The 23539-nt window shown below is 37.9% G+C and overlaps 2 long non-coding RNA genes across 2 annotated transcripts; both read left to right on the top strand.

The window, feature by feature from the left end:
• Window positions 1-9577: 9577 nt before the first annotated feature.
• On the top strand, window positions 9578-17189 carry LOC139720897 (uncharacterized). Its single transcript, XR_011710196.1, has 3 exons — window positions 9578-9629; window positions 14776-14891; window positions 17117-17189. It is a non-coding gene; the product is annotated as an uncharacterized lncRNA (long non-coding RNA).
• Window positions 17190-17704: 515 nt separating this feature from the next.
• Window positions 17705-23082, top strand: LOC139720896 (uncharacterized). The gene is made up of 4 exons (XR_011710195.1): window positions 17705-17766; window positions 19112-19238; window positions 21073-21145; window positions 21571-23082. It is a non-coding gene; the product is annotated as an uncharacterized lncRNA (long non-coding RNA).
• Window positions 23083-23539: the final 457 nt, after the last annotated feature.

Raw genomic sequence — 23539 nt, 5'->3', positions numbered from 1 at the left:
ATATATATATATATATATATATATATACATGTACAAAATATATAAACAATGCATATCGATGTAAAGTCACTCCTGCCCTCTAAGATTGAGAAAATAATTTCGTGATAAAAATGGTCTCATGAAAAAGGCATGAATTTGTGAATTTCTTTAAGTCTTGTTCGTGAGGCAGTAAAAAGAGTGGTGGTCAGTTTACACTGTTGCAGTATCAAAATCAGCCTCTAAAGTCTAATTTTCCTACTCGTCAAACTAACCATGCCTTCTCAACTTACAAGTTGGGAGATAGTAACATTTAACTACTTGGAAGAAGAAAAAAAACAGAAAAAAGGTCTCTCAGAATAGCAAAACTTACACGTTGCAATGCAACTCAAGATTGCGATGACAAGTTCAGGAGATTTCATGATGACCGTAACTACGAGTTAGTAGCAGCTGTATTGAATCTCAGGATATGTTCTGCGGGAAGGCTAGAGTGGACCCTCTTTTTATACCCTTCACAATCTCTGTAACGCCTTATCTGGCCGCAGTTAATGACGTCAGGCAGTGTAAATTCTATTCACAGTTTATTCTTTTCATTGAAACCCCACGTGGTGGTCAGGAGGCGATTATGAGATAAGTATAGTTATTATTACTCATTAATTTCCAAGATATCTATATAAGCTGCTGTTTTACGTATAATTACGACGTAATGACCGAACTCGAATGCGCTAAATTATGAGGCCATTAGTGGTAATTGTGTAATGCTATCACACACACCACCTGTGAAATGGTGGAGCATTTGAATGTTTTCACACGTTGTGTTCCCGTTTTTTGTTCTTATTTTTCAAGACGCGACGGATGTGGGTCTTAGCTTTGACCCTACTAGTTTACCCCCTTCTTTAATTTTAGCTTTAGTTTCAACTCTTGGTACAGTTCAAAATATCGAATCTTTACCCTCCATTCTACAATGATGTGCACATTGGAAGCAAATTTGAATGGTATGATTACAAATTCTTATTATGATGAATAAAGTACTTATTTATATAATAACCAGTTGAAATTTTTCATGGACAGACCCAGTAGTCGGCTCCCCTCCCCATCCTTTAACCACGTTATAGGGAAATAGAACTATGAGAAATGTAGGCCCTACATTAGACACTGTTGAATGTGAGCGTAATGCCAGTAGAAAACTGTGCATGTCTCGGCAAGGGGCTTATGATTTCGGAAAAACAAACAAAAATCGAGAGGCTGCTGCTGCGCAGTGGGTTTACGTGAGTGTGTTTCTCCTATTTTGAACTGAGAGTGGAAACAGCTAGTTAGATAGATGTTAACACAAATTTCAAATGAAACCCTTACATGATGCAAAATTTAATTCTGATACATATTACGCCTAGACATAATTACCCATGTTTCCAACTTAACAGCATGATTCCATCGGGTTTTTTTTTTTTTTTTTTTTTTGGGGGGGGGGGGGTTGGTCGTATGCGGGCCATTGTGAAAAAAAAAATTGATTGGCTGATTTTCCTTCTTTATTTGAATAACCAAATCCTACACCAAATAACTCTATACGTATTGCCATTTTTCAAGAAGGAGTTATTAATAACTACAAAGTTTGAGGTTAATTGATTCAATAATTACCGTCTCATTAGCTTAATGGCTGCACTAATGTTGCAGGTAAGAGGTATAATTAATGAAGCCGCATGTGTTTTATGCCCCACATTCACACACATGTTGAACTAATTGTAGCTGTAATGTCATTGGCACTCTGGTGTGTTGCATAGCACAATTTGGAAAGACGAAAAATGGGTTTGTGAATATATTCTGCACCCATGTACATGTGTGGGTAGTATACTTACAGTCACAAAAGGATGCTAAGAATTCAAAAGAAAGTAATCAAATCCTTTTTCTCCATTATAACTCATGATATACATGGAGGCAACAAGTAACCTCAAATACACAGCTTTGAAATGTTGTACAGTTGAACATTCATGCTGATCGTATGGACTTTGGAAATCTCAAAGAAAAAGAGACACTGCATTAGGGAATAAAAGATTCCAGCAAACTTAATGAGACATTGTTGGAGATGTGAACTGTTACTTAACGTGCTCATGAGTTATGGAATAGCCAATTGGCGATCAACAAATCGATTCATTGTTCTTTCGATCCATGCGACCACTCCTCCTTACACCAATCGATCAATCAACTGATTTACTGATTTTTCAAATGCAGGGTCGTAATTTTGAGTCAAGACTGATCGCTAGGTGAAGTAAACAATCACTCGCATCATTGGGTAACATGTCAAATGATATCATGTCCCGTGTTTTGTTTGACGTTCATTCGTGATGTAGTACAAAGGAAGATTGCTTCGGACATGACATTGTTTGATTTCTTTTTCATACAATATATCACCGGAGGTGACTCAGTACAAAGTTGGAATTATCTAGCTTTTTTTTTCATACCGCTCCCTTCCCCTTTCTCTCCCTCTCCTACTCCTCACTTTCTCTCTGCATCAAATCGCATGAGGGCGCGCTCCAAAGAATTCGTAATTCGTCCATGTCCTCGGACGGACGAAGTTTTGATCCGTGCCGCAACACATTTCGATGCACTCAGTGACTTGCACTGTAGTTGAAACGAAAAAACAAACAAACAAAGAAACAACCGTCAAAAAGTCCAGAATCTAGACTAGGGGAACGTGGGGCAGGATGGGCCACATTTCACTAAATGTGCTTTATTTGAAATACTACGTCACAAACTACCACATGAAACAGGATTTGCAAAGATTTTGTAAGGCAACACAATCACACGTATAATATCATCTTAATTGCCTTCTTTTATTTTACGTAATAGCCATCTCAAAATAGCAAAATCTGTCCCGTCCTGTCCCACATACGTGAGGCACGATGGGACAAACAATGAAGACGCATATTTCCGTGTTCCACTTGAAACGGTTGCTCTTTCTTTTGCAATTCCGGACCATTCTGAAATTGAAAAAAAAAAACATATATATCAACCACATCAAATATGATGGGGCAAGATGGGACACCCGCCCATCCTGCCCCGAGGTGGATATCCCACTCTGCCCCATGCACACACACACACTACACTTCTCAGCTCTACACAATACATGCAATGACATACAGTCTGCCTACATTTTGTGAAATAAACTTGATGCATATACTATAAAAACCACACGATATCAACGTTCTACCTTTCTTCATATTATGCCTGGGATACTATACATTTCGTAACTGCAGAAATTCTGCCGTCATCAATATCATTTTTTTTTTTTGCGTTTGTCCACCAAAGCTCAAGAGAATCTCAGCTTCACAGAGCGTAAAGATGGCTTCCTGACAGCGTGCTTTTTATCAGTGCAGATTACAGTGCCCTCTGATGCTTACTTATAGATAGTTATCGCATTGTCCCATCCTGCCCCGGTGTCCCATCTTGCCCCACCTTCCCCTATATGTTCGTCCAACATGCAAACAAAAGTAACATTAGGAGACCGAGCATTCGTGCCTCTGCAACTCCTGACTGTGGAATGACCTCTCATGACAGAAGTCGGGAAACCCCCAACTGACATACTCAGTATTTCAATTTTAGGATCTCTTAATTCATTCAAATTCATTTTGGAGCATTCATATTACCGTTAAACTCATTCTAATTAACACCTTTTTTCAACTGAAAACCATAAAACAAGCACCATTTCACTATTCGTTCATTCAATTTAGAATGATATAGTCACGTGATCACGTATATGCTGCGCTCGTTCATTCAAATTCATTTTTGGGCATGCGATTTAACATGTTCTGCAGTCAATCTAGCAGACATTTTTTCTTTAATCATAGTTATTGTTTGTAAGCTTCATAACATTTCATATTTTCCTATTTACTTTAAAAAAAAAATTTTAATGTGTTTATTGAGTCTCCCAGTCCGAAGATAATGTATGTGGCCACAACTTATCTGGCCGTTGAGCGCTTTATTCCGAGCGCGTCGGCCGGTTCTATAGGAAATCAAGGTTAGATGAGCCTAAATGCTTCTACAATTTTTCTCTGTTGTCTTGAGATATACGTCTGTATCTAACTTGTGCGGTCATGACTGCACGAAGATGGAGTGAATCTGTAGTACTGGTACATGTAGGCCTATAATGACATGCGTGAAAGAAAAGGGTGTAAATCGAATCATACTGGGTCAAAAGTATGATACTTTTACTGCTTAACAGTATGTGGATGAAACAAAGAGTCGCATAGAAATACGCGTTTAAGTGTTTTCACCTTTTCAAAAAAGATATAACATGACGTAAATTTGAAAGAATATGTTTGGAATTTGACTGCCCATTCGCGAAATTGAATGTCTCAAGTTTCCTTTTTCGGCGAGTGATGTCGATTTTGAATGAACGTAGAACACCAGCCTAATTTGAATACCCTGTTTACGAATTCGAAAACCACTTGTGCAAATTTCGTTGATTTTGAAAGACAGACTGTGCGATAACCAGGTTTTTTTTTTTCTAAATTGAATGAACATTCTATGAAATGGACTGACAAAAGTGTGAAATTGACCGGGAAAACCTATATCATTGCAAGGTGATGAAGGTTATACAGCTGTACATGATTCCTCTGAGATGAACGTGAATTTTCTGAGCTCTCTACAAATCAATGAAGTACACATGGTTGTGAGAACGAAAACAGAGATCCAGTCTAACCATTCCAAGCAATATTTAGTTTCACTAAAGCAATGTAGAGTAGAATCAGACAAACGGACTGGTCGACTATTCATTAATTAATCAATGAATTAATTCATTAATTCATTTTTTATTTTCATTTCCAAACAATACATGGGTATACAAAAGTCAAAATGATGCTATATTCTTGTAACATAATATTACATAATCAGTAGAAATACATCTTGTTTCATTAAGGACTTGAAGGAAATGAAAATTGAGGGGCTGCTAAAAAGCGAAATTGTGTATGCGTGCAGTCCCCTAACTTACTTACGTTACATTACCACAATACATTTATACAAAACTTACAAAACCTCAGGCATTGTCTAAGTCGAACATTATTTCTTCTCAAGTTCTTTAGTTTTTCAACTTATTGGTCATAACCGCAAATAAAAATCAATTAAGAAGAGTTAGCCATTCCCTAACCCGAGCAAACTCGCAAACACAGACGCACGCACACATACACACCCACCAACTCACGCACGCACACACACACACACACACACACATACAATCACACACTCACAAAACCCGTTTTTTACAGGTATGATTAAGCGACTGCACCCTCTTGCCTACATTACACTCACTACTAGTATCACAATATATTATAACAACCATTTGACACAAAGATCAAAGGTCATGGCGTAGGGCCTATTCCGAAAAGTAATAACATCATCACCTCTGCGTATGAAAGCCAACCTGAGTTGGCTTAAGTAGGACTTGAAACTATTAACGTGTGAGTAGTGATCATGTGGATGGCTTAAGAATCTCGAGTAACTAAAGTGACAATGGTACAGATGTTACCTTTTAAAGGTGTAATATAAATCCTAATGGACTGTCAAGTGTTATTATTACAACGACAGACGATTTATTAAAAGGAAATAATATAAGTTATGATATAGATATACTACGAAAATGTATATTCTTGTCAAAGTCTGCATCTCTTTTAATCTGATGTGACGTCACTGCTGGAAATGATAATGATTATGGTATCCCTGCTACGGTCTCATGTATGCACTGTGACCAATCACCGACGAGTATTTATCATCTTTATGAAGACCATGTTATATTCAATAGCCAGTGGGAACCGCGGTTATCAACGATACAGTACAGCATCTAATTCTTATCGTGAGTCCAATTTAATTAGCTCCTACATCGAGGTCTGAGCGTGGGGGTTACCATTCTCTGTTGAATTTAGACAATACTATAAATGTGACCCTGCACCTCAAAACAAACAAAAAGTCGCCAGACATAAATTTTTAGTTAAGACCATATTCTGAAAAAGCAGACTTTAAGCTTTAAAATGATGTATAACTCAAATCAAATGGACTCTCCTAACCTATCTAAATATTGGAAAGAAAGCACAAACTCAGGAAAAGTGTGAACTGAGAAAAGAGGCTCTGAAGTACAGTGTCTATTCAAGTGCTTAATCTTTACCAAACCGTGCTGGCTGTGCAATGAATAGGACAAAAAACAGGAAGTAAACCACCAGAGCAACAACAATGAAGGGATTATCAGATTAAACTGAAATTGAGCATGCCTCATTAACACATTCTGTTCATAATTAATGCCAACTTTCAAAGCAGTAGCACTATCCTTTCAAAAGTTATTAGAGTTGAAATTGGAGAGTGTGGACAAGGTTTTTCAGATATGAAAAAGGGATTCTAAAGACACACCTAATCACACTATTCTACCAAAAATGTTCGAGATAAACTGCTAAAAAAACACAATTTCCTGTCCGTTTTATGATACCAAATTTTAGCATATAATGTAAAAGAACACCCGCTCTTTCAGAAAATATGAAAAAGTCAAGTTCGGCTAGGTTGACCCATTTCACTTATTTTCAGTCCTCACGCAAAATCAATGTGTGCGACTTTATGTTCGTTTTGAGGTGCACGGTCACAAATAGAAGTGCTTCTCGATCCATGCACCCCCACTAGGGTACACGACATGGTCATGGTTTTATAAACAGTCATGTAGTCATACTCATCTCCTCACGTAACTAAAGTCAACCACCAGCAATTCAATTATAGGAAGAATACAATAACATAAACTAATACAAGCCTTATGGCAGGTGAAAATTGGGGTCATCCTGCTAGACCGACACCCACGAGTCATACATCCCACGAGTTCGACATTGAAACAGGTCCATGAGTCATACAGCTCACGAGTCATACAGCCCGTGAGTTCGACACAAGGTAAAAACAGCCCACGAGTTCGACAGATACAGCAACACGGGAATGTGTCGGTCTCGCGGGCCCCGTTGACTTTGAGTCAGACTAATGGGCTGTATGAATCGTGTAAGCTGTATAACTCGTGAGTGTCGATCTTGTGATGGGCACCCGAAAATTGGGGAGGAGGGGGGGGGGGGGTGCTATCAAGGTAGAAATACAGCAGCAGAACAACAAAAGTGTAATTGATTGACCGAATATGTAATGACCGAGTTCCAAACGTATAGACGACTACAATAAAATGGTTACAGTTCGTTATTCCGAAGGCTCGTTATTCCAAAGGTTCTTTACTCCGAAGGTTCGTTATTCCGAAGGTTCGTTACTCCGAATGTTCGTTAATCCGAAAATGAAATAGGGTTTGTTATTCCGAAGGCTCGTTTATCCTAAAATGAAATAGGGTTCGTTATTCCTAAGGTTCGTTAATCCGAAAGTGGAATAGGGTTCGCTATTCCGAAGGTTCGTTGATCCGTAACGAACCTTCGGAATAACGAGCTTTGTTTCATTTTCGGATTAACGAACCTTCGGAATATAGAACCTTCTTTCATTTTCGGATTAATGAACCTTCGGAATAACAAACCATATCACATTTTCGGATTAACGAACATTCGGAATAACGAACCTTCAGAATAACGCCACAAATGTTCGGATTAACGAACCCTTTTTCATTTTCGGATTAACGGGAATTTGTATGTTTCGGATAAACGAACCGTCGGAATAACGAACCTTCGGAATAACGAACAGCACCCAATAAAATAACAACTTTGGTGTTATTATGGTTTCTTTGCCAGGCGCGCTATCAATGCAAGTGAACTTTGGATCGACTTTGTTGATATAGCCAACAAAGCCCCTTTACGAGTAATGATCACGAGGTAAAATATGCTTGAGATATGGAAAAGATTATTAGCTCACCTTATTATCATGTGACATGGTTCTTATTCGTGTAAGGTGTGTGATATGTCGATTCCTGGTAAATCGTACGTCTTTAAGGATATAGTATTACCGTAGCGTTGTATGTGGCTAATTGTAGCACCTTTAGGTTTCTTTTCGGGACGAATGACTTGCGATCGAACCTCCACGCGAATTCTGCACACCATTTCTTATATACCTTGGAATGATATGATACGTGCCGTAGCAGTGACGTCTTTATATCCATAGCTCATGAAGAAAGCGTATAGTGGAAAACATAATTCTGTGATGCTGACAATGCCAATGGTCTTTGTAGTGTCTGGAATTCTTTCTTTGTTCTTTTTGCTGACTGACGCTATCCTGAAAAGAAATGAAACCTCAACGTATCATCGATAACCTGTAAAGAGCTTTTTAAGCCATTAAGGAGTACCCGTTCCACCCTCTCACAACCCACTCCCTTTGCAAAGGGAGTTCAGGATCCGCCCCCTTGTAGCACTTGCTAGAAACTCGCCACCTATATTGGTGTAACAAAGTGCCTTGGAAGAAGAGTTTTGCACCTCCAACAGCTCCGTCGGATCCCTCGAAATCATGATGTATTTCCTCCACTTTCTTTGCGCGGTGATGTTTCTCCATCAAGTAAGAGGACAGGCAACGTGTGATTCGGTTTTAGGAAGCAAGTGTTCATGCAGATACTCTAACCCCAAAACAGGCACTATAAAGACATTCAATTTCAATGCGTTGGGAAGCAAGACAGGTGAACCGGCGTAAGTACAGACAAGATCCTGTATATCTTGAACCGTTAGTTCTCTCTCTTCCTCACCAATACCACAGGCCTATATCTAGCTGTGCATATCAATAATTGTTACCCATACCTAAAATGTACCACATTGCCTGATACAAACTCAAAGCTATTTTGTAACCTGAAACTTTTGATGATCGAAGCATGACAGGATTGAGGTTCACGATATTTGAGTCCATTTATAGTGACTTCAATATTACTTCCCTTATTCTGTCGGTAGTATAATTACTATTTCAAGGTCTGCGGTATCCAGGATCCGGCGAAGGGCTGATGCCATATCTATAGACGCCCAATCTTCCTGAATTCACAGTTATGGCTACAATAATCATACAACATTTTAGTCAAATTCCTTGGGTAGGCCCTACTTTAAAATATTTCCTCACATATTTCCTCACAACGTATTGCTCTGTATATAAAGAGAGTGGGTTTGTCAAAGTGATAGATTTGTGCTGATTTAGTTGTTTCCCCGAACAAATCTATAAAAGAATAAATTTCATAGCATAATCACAAAGCCTTTGCCATATCTCCTTCAGAAGGGAAGGGGAATGATATTATCCTTGACATAGGTGTCAGTATAAAATAGCAAGTTCAAAGACGGATTTATAAAGGCCTACTTTTCATAGACGTGACAAGCAGTAAACTCATATTCATACTCTCATCATATTCATTTCGTTATGGTTATTCTGACTTCACGTACACGTTTGAGGTATCAATTCAACTTTAACCCAATACTGTCATGACTGGCACTGTAAGGCGACATGGAATTCATTTTGTATAGATGAAAGCAGTTTCACCGGTTTATAGTGCGATGGAAACTAAGTATCATCTTCGCATGCCGTTTACACGAAACACATGGGACCATGCAGACTAACTGAATTTAACTGGCATGCATTTTGCAGATTTCCCTATCAACGGCCTACGGATCCCGACGGTTTCGAGTATGCTTTACAACCCCTGCGTTCCCTTCACTGACCAGGACAGTACGGAATGTCAGGATGTTGCTGTAAGTCGACAGCTGTTGTGAGCTGTTTCCAAATCTTAAAGTCACCTTAAATTGAACATTCAAAGAAAGTCACTATTCGCACAAATTTATATGCTGTGTTTATTTCAGAACCTTGGAGAGCACTGAATGTCCTTGAGTTTTTGCTTATTCGACAGTGGGGAATGCAATAACAGCACAGAGAATATTCATATCACCATGGCTGCGGTAGTGGAAGCACTTCGGTTGAATTCGGGGGAAAGTTTTTACAAGTGTCATAAAATCGATTACAGCAGACGACATGTCAAAGCTAAAACACAAATCATACAAGTACATTCATTGGTGCTGAAGAAGAGGTTAAAATACTTTGAGTTATGCTTATTTTAATATTAGGTGGCACAGAACGCTACCTTACCAGAGCCAAGATTAGAGACCATCACCGGAATTTAAGACTTTTGTATACAAGGGCCATCTAATTTTTAAGTTTGAAAATCCCGTCTAACAATGGTGAATGTAAATGAGCAGCAAACCATCCGGCGTGGCAGTGCGGCTGAATGCATAACTCAACAGAAGCAAAAGGCCAAGCAAACGCAGCTTATTTGCCGAAAAGTTCGGGCGGACAAGCAGTGCATGAGAGACGTGGAATTTTACTTTCTATTTGAAAGATTATCGATACTGTTGATGCTTTTAAAGCAGTTCATTCAAATGACACGGAAAAATGTCAGATTCACTCTGCATTGGTATGGCATTTATCCCGGCTACATATGAAAAGAATAATAACCCTCACCTTTGAACCTGAACACTGTCTGTGATTTGCTTTTGCTTGCTAATTCCATTCAATGAGGTCACAAATATCAGACATGTTGGACAAGTTTCGGTAGGTTTTCGAAATAGAAAGGGGGAATGACATTTATGTCGCTCAAAATGTTTTCCGTGAGGTCGGGAATTATAATAATTGAGGCTGGCTTAAACGTTATTTGCAATTTCATGAAATATTATTCATGTTTAATATTTCTGAATGGACAATTTAAGTCAGAGAAAAACATAGACCAATTTTATGGTCAGGCAAAAAACAAACCATAAAAAATCTTTCTCTGTTGATTTCGTTTCATAAAAGAAATGAAATTTAGTTGCTGTTTGAGTCCAGATCGTTGGGGGCCTTTGTGAGGTCACGATTAGGATTGCTCTATCTATTTGGGTATAGTGCAATGCATAGTTGCAACTAGTATTAAAGTTTGATGAAAACGTGGGAAATACCTTAAGTCTCATTACTTTCCGAATTCATGTGTGATTTCGATGAAACTCCAATGATTTAGTATATGAATGGATCAACTCTGATTTATCAAAGCCTTGATTTATCAAAGCCTACGTAATTTCAAGGTTGAGCTGAACTCCTCATATAAGGTTACTTTAGGTTACATATAAGGTTAATTATATACGAGAATTCAGTGAGGGCACTGAAACCGATGCGGAAACACAGGCGTGTGTGAGTGGGACCACACCATTCTTAGTGTCGTTTTAAAAAGCCTTACTTAAAAAAATAATAACTCTCGTCTATTCCCGATTTGTAGCATGGGCGTTAATCCCGGGGGGGGGGGGGGGGATGGGGGGATATATCCCCCCCCCCTGAAATGGAGGAGGGGGATGGCCTGTACAATCATCCCCCCCCCCTGAAATTTGAGGGGGAAAATGGAGGTTGCAGAAATGTTCTTTTTATCAATTTTTACATATTTTTATTGCACGACGTTCGTACACCCACCTTCAGAGAGGTAACAGATCTGAATAGTATTCCATCTTGTAGGATAATGTATACATAATTTTCTCAAGCGCTCGCTCGCGAAGAAAGTAATATCGACATAGGTGTAAGGTTTATGGTCCAGACGTTGACAACGTCAAATAGCATAGGCTTACATGTAAAACATGCTATGACGAGAGCAACTCGGGGCCATCTGCAAATTATGTAACCGAAAAACAAACAATAACAAAAACCATACCGCCATAATTGAACCCCCCTCCATTTTCCTGAATCATTCCTGAAACGATGATGACTCTGATACATGATCTATGGGCATATATACCCAGGGATGATCAGGGGCGTCGAATCTATCTCGGGGGGGGGGGGGGGGGGGGCAAAGAGGAATTTTGCCCCACCCCTGCGGAAGTGTTGGGGCAGACAAATCATTTGTCCCCCAATCAATTCCCGAGATGAGGACAAATCTTGAATTTTCTTTGTGGAAAATTGTCCAAATACCGCCAGAACTATGCACAAGATCGTTGAATTGCAATCATAAGCATTCAAAAGCTCCGCTACTGGATCCCTTTCGATAGACTTTGAACACTTTTGAGATTGACGTATTTCCTAGTATTTTATCAAAGAGCGTGCAGCAGATCTTTCACTTACAAAAGCTCCCTCGTATGCAGAGGAGTCGATGGGGGGGGGGGGGGGATGGTACCCATAAAAGTATTGGGGACAAACATATCATTTTGCTCCTCGTAACTCCCGAGATGTGGAAATGTTTAAAATATTTCATCCAAAGATGGCTGAATTTTCAGTTCTGCAAAATAATACAAATCTCCCTCGTGTAAGAGGGAGTTAGGCCTATCCAATGCCTCCTATACCCTCCCCGTTCAGTCCGTGTAATTTCTACTAAATACACTTTAGATTAACATATTTTTAAATGTTTTAATCTAAAGTGTGCACCAGGTCTGTTATTTCAGTTTAAAAAAAAAAATGCAAAAGTTCCGTTGGTGGAGATATCTAGTTACCTTTCAATTAACGGAGGGTCGCCGCCCCCCCCCCCCAAAAAAAAAAAAAAAAAATCCTGATGTTGCTGCCAGTAAATGTCAGCAGTTGCGCCCGTTGCGCCCCCCTCCCCCTTAATTTCCAACTCGAAAAAAAAATAGCTACAAATGGCAGTTTTTGGACTGTAAAATGTCAAAAATTTCCAAGCTCCCTAGCTGCTCTCGCTCGCATTATATCTCTCCTGATACTGCCAGTAACTGACAGCAAGTTGCGCCCGTTGCCCCCCCCCCCCGCCTTAATTTCAAAAGGAGAAAAAATATAGCTACAAAACGGCAGTTTTTGTACTGTAAAATGTCAAAATTTTTAAGCTCGCTCGCTCGCTCGCATTTAATTGCAATTCTATTCTCCCGATGTTGCTGCCAGTAATTACCCCGCAGTTGCACCCGGTGCGCCCCCTTAATTTTCCAAAGCGAAAAATTAAGCTACAAACGGTAGTTTTTGGACAGTAAAATGTCAAAATTTTCAATCTCGCTCGCTTCGCTCGCTCGCATTTAATCGCTATGCTATTCTCCCGATGTTGCTGCCAGTAATCGCCAGCAGTTGGGCCCGGTGCCCCCCCCCCCCCCCGTTAATTTCCAAAGCGAAAATGTATAGCTACAAACGGTAGTTTGGGGACTTTAAGATGTCGATATCTTCAAGCTCGTTCGCTTCGCTCGCTCGCATTTAATCGTTATGCTATTCTCCTGATGTTGCTGCCAGTAAGTGGCAGCAGTTACGCTCGTTGCGCCCCCTTAATTTCCAAAGCGAAAAATATGTAGCTATAAACGGCAGTTTTGGGACTGTAAAATGTCAAAATTTCAAGCTCGATGGCATTTAATTGTTATGCCATTCTCCTGATGTTGCCTGCCAGTAATTGCCAGTAGTTGCGCCCGGTGCGCCCCTCTCCTCCTTCTTAATATCCAAATCGAACAAATATAGTTACAAGCGGCAGTTTTTGAACTGTAAAATGTCAAAATTTTCAAGCTCGCTCGCTTCGTTCGCTCTCATTTAATCGTTTTGCCAATCTCCTGATGTTGCTGCCGCTAATTGCCAGCAGTTGAGCCCGGTGCGCAACCCCCTTAATTTCGAAAGCGAAAAAATATAGCTGCAAACGGCAGTTTTTTGTACTGTAAAATGTCAAAATTTTCAACGCTCGCTCGCATTTAATTTTTATGCAATTCTCCCGATGTTCAATTCAAATTCAAATTTTATTTTCACTTTTTCTTTCCAACAGAATGTACAAGAAACAATATTATGAGTTTAACATGGGAATAACAATATATACATAACCAGACAGGATTAACAACATGTTCATGTCTACATGATCAGTACAAAACAAGATACATTCTATAATACACTCTGCGCAAAAAAAAAAAAAAAAAAAAAAAAAAAAGTGGAGGTACCCACTCAAAAGACCAGGCTTGTATCATGTGGGTACCTCTGAGGGAAAGGGGAAAAAAGGGTGTGAAAAGCTTACACTGACTACAAAGAGTGCGGGAAAGTGGGAAAGTCGGGAATAGAGAGAGAAAAAAAAAACAAAGAAATGTGTGAAAAGAGGAAACAAAAAACAGGAGAAAGAGGGAGAGAGAGAGAGGGAGAGAAAGAAAGAAAATCCTAAATAATTTTGATGCAATCACCAAGGGCGAAAGCCCACATGTTGTTCCAAGTAATTTGTTGTTTCCCACCGTCATTCTAAAAAACTTACAATGTTGCTCAATGACTGCGCTGTGGAATGTATGACATATCGTTATGTATTGTAGTCCCCATTAAGTTTGCAGACTGACAGCGCACGCACACACGCGCACACACACATACACACGCAAGCACGCATAAGCATACACACCCTGAAAATTATTTTTCCACGAGGTGCCCCCCCTTATGTCTTGACCCACGGTACGCCACTCTGTGTGTGTGTGTGTGTGTGTGTGTGTGTGTGTGTGTGTGTGTGTGTGTATGTGTGTGTGTATTGGGGGGGGGGGGCACCAAGCTTCTCCCCCCTCCCAAGGCTGCGCCGGTCCAGTCGGGCTTGTAATAGTGGTGATGGTGACTATCGCCGATCATCCCCCCCCCCCCCCCCCACTCCTCAGTACGGATTTACGCCGTTGATTTGTAGCATAATGATGACACAATGGTTACTAACGAAATGAATGTCATTATTGGTAACTTTTGTTTTCAGTTAATTACATGAAAATATATAAATGTTATAGGTCTAGGAAATCATGATGATATTATGGTAATAATGAAACTGCTACCTAAAAATCAATGATTTCTAATGGAATTGACTACCAAAATGAAATGCAAGATTGGTCATCGCTTTGTTATTGTGTATTGTATAATTATGTATGTATATGTGTAAATGTATGTATACCTATATATTTTGTCTTGTAGGCATGCCAGCGATCAGACGATGGCAAGCTCCATTACAGCCTCGGCGATCCGACCCCGAAAGGGTACACTGTGGGAACAAACAATGATATCGTCATAACTTACGCAACAGATGTCAGGTCGGCGCTATGTTTTGCTTTCATATATTTCATGAGCTGTGGCATTTTATCTGTAAATCAAATCCATTTGTAAAATATTACGTCGAGAAAACTACTTTCGGCACATACGCGGAAATAACAATACACGGACATACCCCTTGCCATGTATCTTTTTTTATTAACTTATATTCCATTAATTTATTAGATAACGAAATAGTTATAGGCATTAACTTGTACTGAGTGACAAAATTGTATAATTTTATCTTTACAAATAAAATGACAATAAGGATGGATTGAAAACCCTTTATCCTTTTTAATGTATTCTTCTCAACAAAAGAATCAAAATACACGTATATACACAGACCCTTATTTTTTTTTTGTAATTATAAAATGCGAAAAAAACGCTCTTTCGTTGTATTTCTTGAACAGAAGTTGTAATTTTGTTTGTTGGAGTCCTACTGAGGCAGTGTTTTTGTATTAAACCATAACAATTTTGATTATAATCATCCTCAGATAAATTAAATGCATGCTATATTTTGTCAGCATAGTTATTGAAGCAAAGTTCCTGACTATCCCTGTTCTGATTCTTCAATAGCAACCTGAAAGCACTATACTCATTGCATTTCCGGGTTTTTGTTTTTGTTGTTGTTCTCTTGATCCTATCTGTTCTGTAATGTTTGTCTTGTTCCGATTTTTTTTTAAAGTGTTTGAGCCGATTGTATGAGTTGTCCACAGTGCATACGCTCTACTTGGAATAGAACGTCGATAATATAATATGTAACAAGGTTGATATAACTACGTAAATATGATTTAAATTCATAATTACTTTTAATTTTCATGGTACAGTCAACTCTAATGTACTTTGATCATTTGTGAATTTGTTTTCGTATTCATAATTATCATGTTCTGTGGTAGAAAACGAAATACAATGTAGATTGAATGGAAAGTCAGGTGAATATTAAGTCAGTTAACTTGAAAGTCTAACGCACCATTGTATAATAAAAAGGTAAAAGGCAATAGTCATCTGACTTTATCAAAAGAATACATAACAGGTATCTGTACCATACCCCCTCCTTCAACACCGCATTTCAAGCTCTCCCTTTCCCTGATACGCCCATTGTAACATTCAGCCCCTGGTATACCCTCTATATACAGCCACCTTCGCACTTGGTTTATGTCCTATTTACCCCGACTTCCTTTCTTCCTCGTCTGTGTATAATCTGCCCCAAACTTCCAGTAAGAACGACACCTGCTCACTCTCATTGACACTTTTGGTGATGTTTCAGACACATAAGGGGAGTTTTTACATTTGCTTAGTTTAAACATTCCCATTTAAGTTGTTGAATTCTTACTTTACTGCTTTCTTTCCTTCTCAATCAATCCAAAACAAACATTTTTTTTTCTGATCGCTTCACTTGGTGCTGCACAAATCTGAAAAAAAAAACCCGAAACAAACAAACGAGAAAAAAAACTAAAAATGCTAAAACCAACTTTGTTCTACCCAAATTTCCTTTCAAACACAATAACCATACAGGAGTTTGTTTGGTTTTTTTTTTTTTGGCCATACAACTTTGTCCTTTTCATTGCAATCGTTTGATTTCCCATGATTTTTCCAGTATAAACTAACAGAAAAAACCTACATTAGAAATCGAATTTTGACCTTGTAAATGTGCACTAGCTATTGGCTCAGGGTGAAGAATACCCATGATTCACAAATCTTATAACAGTAATGAGGAAACAAAACGAACCGAATGGACAAAAGCATTGAAATTGAATCACAATCTTACAGCTGATGTTTGCAGATTTTGACGGAAGAATTTTCAGTCTTGAACGCAGACTAGTACATTTCAATTTCAGAGAGCAACTTCCCCCATCCCCTTTAAACTTGGCACGAGCATGTAAGATACGTCTGAAAAATGGCCTATGAAAGTATGTTACTGTATTACATTATTCAAGCTCTTCTGCAAAGGGTATCTAAGTGTTTTATATATAGGGTGTGCTATGATTTATGCGAGAGTCAAATACGTGTTCTATACGGTCAGGTTTAAACTCCCAGGATATACATCCCGCTTTATAGGGTAGGAATGAAGATGATTGTCTATAATGTTTGGGTTTTTTAACCATGAAGTTAATTATGCAATATTTGGAGAACAGGGTCCACATACTGTACTCGGACCATTTTCTCGGCTTCGTTGCATTGGTGTTTCAATATTTCGTGTGACAGTGACTGTTTCATTCAAATTCAGGACGTCATTAGTGACCTTTCACTGCGATGCAACCGCGAAGACTAAAGCCGTATATGTGGTTAATGGCGAAACATCAAGTGATAATACATACGTAAGTATCACGGAAGTTTGCTTTGAATATCTAATACCTCTGTCCGTTTATACCATGATCCACCGCTAATGTCACCTAGTGTTATTTAAGAGAAATACAACAAAAGTGTAAGTCACGATGACTATTGAAAGCTCTGGTTTAGAGTAAGTCATAATCTATGATTCAACATGTTCCAAGTGAAACTCACTTACGAAAAAAAAAAACCTCCAATTTTTGTCGATATTGTCAGTTGTGATGAGTAATTACATTTTGTGATAAGTTAGATATTTACCATTTCCATACATTATCCTTAATTTTATTCACAAAACGCTGCCACAGACTCTGAATGCAAAGAGTTTATTGAACTAACGCATGAATTAAGCGATTAAACAGATGAATAGAAGAAATTAAAAAAAGAAAGAGATTAATGTGGAACTCATTTCAAACAAGTGCAACTCTTTTCTTCTTAGTTATTCACGATTAACACCTGCTTGGCGTGTCTAGTCGACGTGAAAAGGTGTCACGGCTCATCTTCCGGCGGAGGCGGTGGGCTAACCGTGGGTGGAATTCTCTGTATAATGTGAGAGGAGTGACCATTTTGATTTTTAATTTTACAATTAAACCATTTTTCATTAACCGGGTGATTTGCATCAGCCATGCATCCATGCCTTTATGTACAGCAAGTCAAAAAGAATCGAAAAAAAAAATCTAAACTTTCACAGTTCAAATTTTCTTATCATACACAATAAAACATGCAGAGAGCATATAGGAACGTGTTCGAAATGTGAATACTGCCCATAACGTAGAAATGCAGAAGTATGTAGGCCTAGGTAAACATACCTTTGTAGTTCCAAGTCGGTAATGATTCTTAATACTTAGATAAATTATGAAAATGTACGTTTGCATTTGTGAATGTCTGTACAGGTATTTATGAATTCATGAAGACAGTCCATGCGACATCATTTCTCTTTTAGAGTGGCTCTTTTGATGGAAAAGAAAGTTTATCAAAAAGGTTTATTGGTATTTTTAATAATTGCTTCTTTCATGTTAAACCTGCAAAGTATAAATTTGAACACCGTTCAGGTATCTATATTTTTTTTCTTTTCAGTAATTGCCACGCGCTTGCTTATCATAATCATTTTCAGTAAATGCTGTTTTATTTCTAGGCTTACTTGTAAAGGCCACAATGTATCCCACCAGCACGATTTACCCAAGGAAACCTTTAGTTATGGCTGAACCTTGCAAATTATCCTCACCCCCCCCCTCCACACGCACACACACACACGCACATACACAAACACGAAAATCTGAACTTCGTCTATGAATAACTATAATCGCATGCCCTATATCAATTGTGTGTGTGTGTGTGTGTGTGTGTGTGAGTGTGTGTGTTTTTGTGTGTGCGCGAGCGCGCGCGCGTTTTAATAACGAAGTCTCTCTCACGGGTAATTTTTAATGGGTGTTTAAACGCTTTCTTCTGCTTAGTTTGCCAGGATTATACTTGACCAGCATTAATCTTTCTAAGCCGAGTAAATTCAAATTGTCCGTGTGTGGAGGTCGGGATTCTTTCATTTTCTAACACAAATGGAGACACCTTAAAATTTAATACAGTATGAAAGTATTTAATACTCAATATGAGCAAGCGATTACGGAGCCGACAAATCTAAGACTCCTCTGTCGGACTTAGCAATGAGCATAAAGTACCTTGCCTAAAACACAGCCACTGCTGTCAGTCGCTTCGAACCGGGGACCTCAGGATTGAGATCCCGTGTCCAATTCCACTGAACCTCAACGGCTCCTACAAGGTTCTAGTGAAGCAGTAAAATTGATACTTTTCATCAGTACGAATTGAACCTATTCATCTTTCGGCATCTTTTATTTACAGTTTTGATTATTGTTTTATTTCAAATACATGATACAAACAGATTCACTGTACTGGTGGTAGTCTACATCATTGGTGGCGTCCTATTCATGAAGTTCGTGAGAGGGGCCCAAGGAAGGGAATTGGTGCCAAACTACAGCTTTTGGATTGACTTGCCTGGTCTCATCAAGGTATATGGTTGCTGCTACATGGCGTAAAAGAAGACAAATTCAGACTGTAAAACCATGGAGCTTCCTCCATGGTTTTACACTCACACACACCTTTATATAAACATTTATTTATTATTCATCTATTCATTTATTTATTCATTTATCTATGTATTCATTCATTTATTCATTTATTTGTTTTTGTTTCAGTATCGGGTAGCTCTTTGAGTGGCTACACAAACACTGTTATTCTCATAGACCCTACACATACATGTATATCACAAATTTCAAAATAGGCACATAAAAAGAGAAATAAAGCCATACCATATACATAATGTAGTTAAACTTACAACATAGCCACATTGTTGAGTATTGTGCAGACAGAAAAATAATATATGAATAACTTCTTTTTTTACCTTTGGTAATATCATAAAACTCCAACCCAAACACTATCCCTCGTGCAGTTCTATCCACCTCGGATTGTGGCCTCGGTGAAACAAAAGGTGCTCAGGACAAGTGCAGGATAATTTAGAATTTGTCGTTAAGGAATCCACTATAGTGCATGATATAGCTTGCACCAACATTGTGTAGTACATATTAGCATGCACCAACATTGTGTAGTACATATAATACATAAAATGCTCGAATTTCTTCATAATAGACGAAATGTACAAACTGAAATGTTCACTCCTGCTGGATATGGAGTTTGGGTTTTGTGAATGCAAAGTCAACAAGCTTATTACAATTAATGTAGTATAGTGGATCTATGGAAGTGACAAATATATGACTCTTCAACAGTGTGAGGGTGAAATTTGGCAACTTCGAACATCACAGCAACTTCATTTTTGTGTCTCATGGTTAACACTCTAGAAGACGACTGTTCACTATAATATATAGCGTCTAGTTTCCAAAAATGGCAAGTGTAGGTGACATTAACGTACAATAGTTTAGGGCCGCCTGAGGTTGCTACATCTTGTCTAGCCAGTGAATGATACAAGAGTTATAATAAATATCATTCTTACCTTTTGAGGTGGTTTTTGGAAGACGACCTTCTGGACGGATTGAATAGTGTTCAAACAATGAACTTTCAGAAAGCACATTTCAGTGCACATCTCAGCGAAAGTTTAAGGAAAATCAGACGATCCGTTCGAAGATTACAAATTTATATAGTTTCTGTGCAGTCACTGCTGGATGAGAAGACTATTAGAGTAATGTTTATATAGAATGTCACTTGCTTAGACGATATTAGAAGGAAAATATGACGAGAATTTCGCAAAATTTCTTTTTTGGAACAAATGTACACATCCCTTGACTTGTCACTGACGTATCTTAAGGGTAATATTAACCCCCCTCCCCCTGTCTTCTGAAAGATTCAATTCCAGCGATGGTAATATTGGAAATTCAAAAATTAATAGATTTTGAACGGATTGTCCGATTTTCCTGAAACTTTCACTAATGCGTTCTATCAATATTGATGCGTTCTCTCAGTTCACATACATCTGTACGTATGAAGGTAAACAGGTAGAATGCCTGAAAAGTATAGAGGTGTGTTTGATATAGTATACGGCAAACCAAAGCACGTACGTGATAGGGAAGAGTTGGAAAAAACCTCACAAACGGAGTTTGTAATGCTTATAAAGTGAAAAGAGATGCATACTGTAAAAAGAAAAGAAAATAAACTAACAAACAAACACGATCAGAGGAACACACACAAAAAAACTGTTTCACACTTTGCTCACTTATAGGTTTACACCAAATTGTTCGTGGAAGTATAACTGAGTTTACCTTGAGGGTAGGTGAATACACTTTACTATCATTCGCAGTTTGCAAAATTCTATCTTCTTTCTATTTATTTCAGGATGGCTGCATGTTCCTGGTAGGATTGTGTAAAGGTGGTTGCAGAGGACAAAACTATGAGTCTTTCGATTAACGTGAGTATTAACTAATTCTTCGTATTTCTCGAGTACGATGTTTCAAAATGATTATGCTTTGATTGGTGCGATAGGTTGAATATACTTAAGGCTCACCAATAACATTGAAAATGAATGTGTATAGTACGTCTGTTGGTATGAACTGTCTTTATATCTAGCTCCACCGTAATGCAATCACCAAAAAACAAAACTGCAGCTCTGGTATTTATGTTCATTTGCTCTATTATGCTCTAAATCGTAAATCGGGTTAATAAATCTTATTACCTGGATGTTGAAGGTGTGCAATTCATCAGGAAATGTATTTTGCACAAAGACAGAAATAAATGACGAAAATAAAGCCGTGTCCCACATGCCCTTCACAATAATATATAATTATGTATTCTCAAGCTTTACAATACCGGGTTTGTTTTGTTTTTGCCTACTAGATCTTAGCTGGAATCCACGCTGACTGTCGGCTGTCTAGTTTTCAAGCATGGATAACTTACATTTTCTCATTAGAAAGCCATAACTGTACAGCATTAAACAGACGTTTGTGAAATGGGCCACTTTCACATCCGAAATTTGTTCCTATCACCTGGATTTAGTATCATAATGATTGTTGCCACTATCACTGATGTGTGGATACTTACGATACCAAAATTCTTTGTAACTTTTGCTATTTTTCCGTTTTGATTTAATCCTTAACTCTTGTGTTTGTTTACTTTTACATACCTTGCCAAGATCAACGTATATCCGATTATCGTGGAGTTTCCTGTATATCGTACCAATGGATGTGCGCGAAGATCTATATAATACACCTGAAATATGTGTGTTGGTAACATGCTGCATATACATGTACTGCAATTTTGGTAATACGACCCTTGAACTTGAATAAAAATTGTTGGAGGTATTCAAAGAGAAACACGTCCCTCTGAAGTGCAATCAAGATATTTGACTCACCTTACCTCCGCGGTAAACGTCTTATGCAATAGGTGAATAGAAAGTGTACATCTTCATATTTTTGAAGCGAAAGTGTGTAAGCAAAGTATTCATTAAGAGAGGAGAAACATAGTTATACATAGTGTACTTCAAAACTTTTCAATTAACCAATATTGTTTCAAGTTTTAACTTTTAGAGGGTCTATGAAAAGAAAATACATGTTTACTTGTGTTGATTTATGATATTATGATAATCACTTATGTGGCTAAATGAATATCCAAATACGTGCCATGTATCTATATGAATATCCAAATACGTGCCATGTAACTATTTTTCAATTTTTTTACGTCAGACTACATGGATATGCCAATAAAAGCCTTCCAAACCTATATTTTTCTTTAGTATGATCCCATCTGTCAATTACTGCTAAAGTATTGATATACGTGTACAAAAGACTTCACCTTAACTGAGTATAACGCATGTTTCCATGTTACTAATATGAATTACAAGAGACATTGTATTGAAACGTGCAGGTCTTTTGCTAATTAGTATTGTAAAAGTGATTGACAGATGAGGTCATACTCAGAATCTTGGTTAACACGTCGATTAAACGTAACTTGTCCATTAGTTGTAGTGAGAAAAAAACTCAACGCAAAAATTATTGATTTGATTACATGTGATCCTTGATTTTATACATAAACCTTAGAACAAGCGTTTTAAACAACACTTGACTTGTGTCTTTTAAGCTATGGAAACTGATTAGCTGTTTATTTGGACTATTACGTCCTTTTTTAAATCTTAATGTTCAGCCGCCTTGTTAAATCATCAAACCTGAATACAATGGTGTTGAAATATCATTAAGAAAAAAGAGGTTCATATCAATGAATTCGGAAATAAAGTGCCGTAATGTACCTCATACTATGAAAATGATTCTCAGGAGAATGAATGTTATCGCAAAAAAAAGGTGATTTGCAGAATTATGAAGTTTGTTACTACTTCATGTGTACTCCTATAGATTTCGAAGAATTTATCTTATTCTTGCTACATCCCGTTTAGTAAATGTCTTTTTCACTATATACCTTAATGCAAATATATTGATGGAAATAATAATATGTTAAACAAAATAATAGCACACGTAATTGTTGATATGACTTGTGTGTTAAATGTACTTTAAGTGCGTTGGTATTAAATTCATTTTTGCTATTTTGGTATTTGTGTTTGTCTTATTCATTGGTTGTGGAAGGGCAGAGGAATGTAATGAATAGTCCCCAGGTGTTTTTGACATTTTTTTATGGATGTTGTGAACAAAAAAACAAAAGATATTAACATGGAGTAGAACGCAGTCTCAATCAGCGCAACCCATAACAAATTCAATTCAATTCAATTCAATTCAATTCAGATTACTAGCATTCACTGCCATTTCAGGAGATAGATGAAACATGAACAATGACCATATCACTTCAACAATTCGGGTGT

The sequence above is a fragment of the Diadema antillarum genome, unplaced genomic scaffold (assembly GCF_040938485.1).
Source record: "Diadema antillarum isolate AM-2024a unplaced genomic scaffold, OU_Dant_1.0 scf00000134, whole genome shotgun sequence".
Classification (NCBI taxonomy): domain Eukaryota; kingdom Metazoa; phylum Echinodermata; class Echinoidea; order Diadematoida; family Diadematidae; genus Diadema; species Diadema antillarum.
This window is presented reverse-complemented; position numbering and strand designations above follow the sequence as displayed.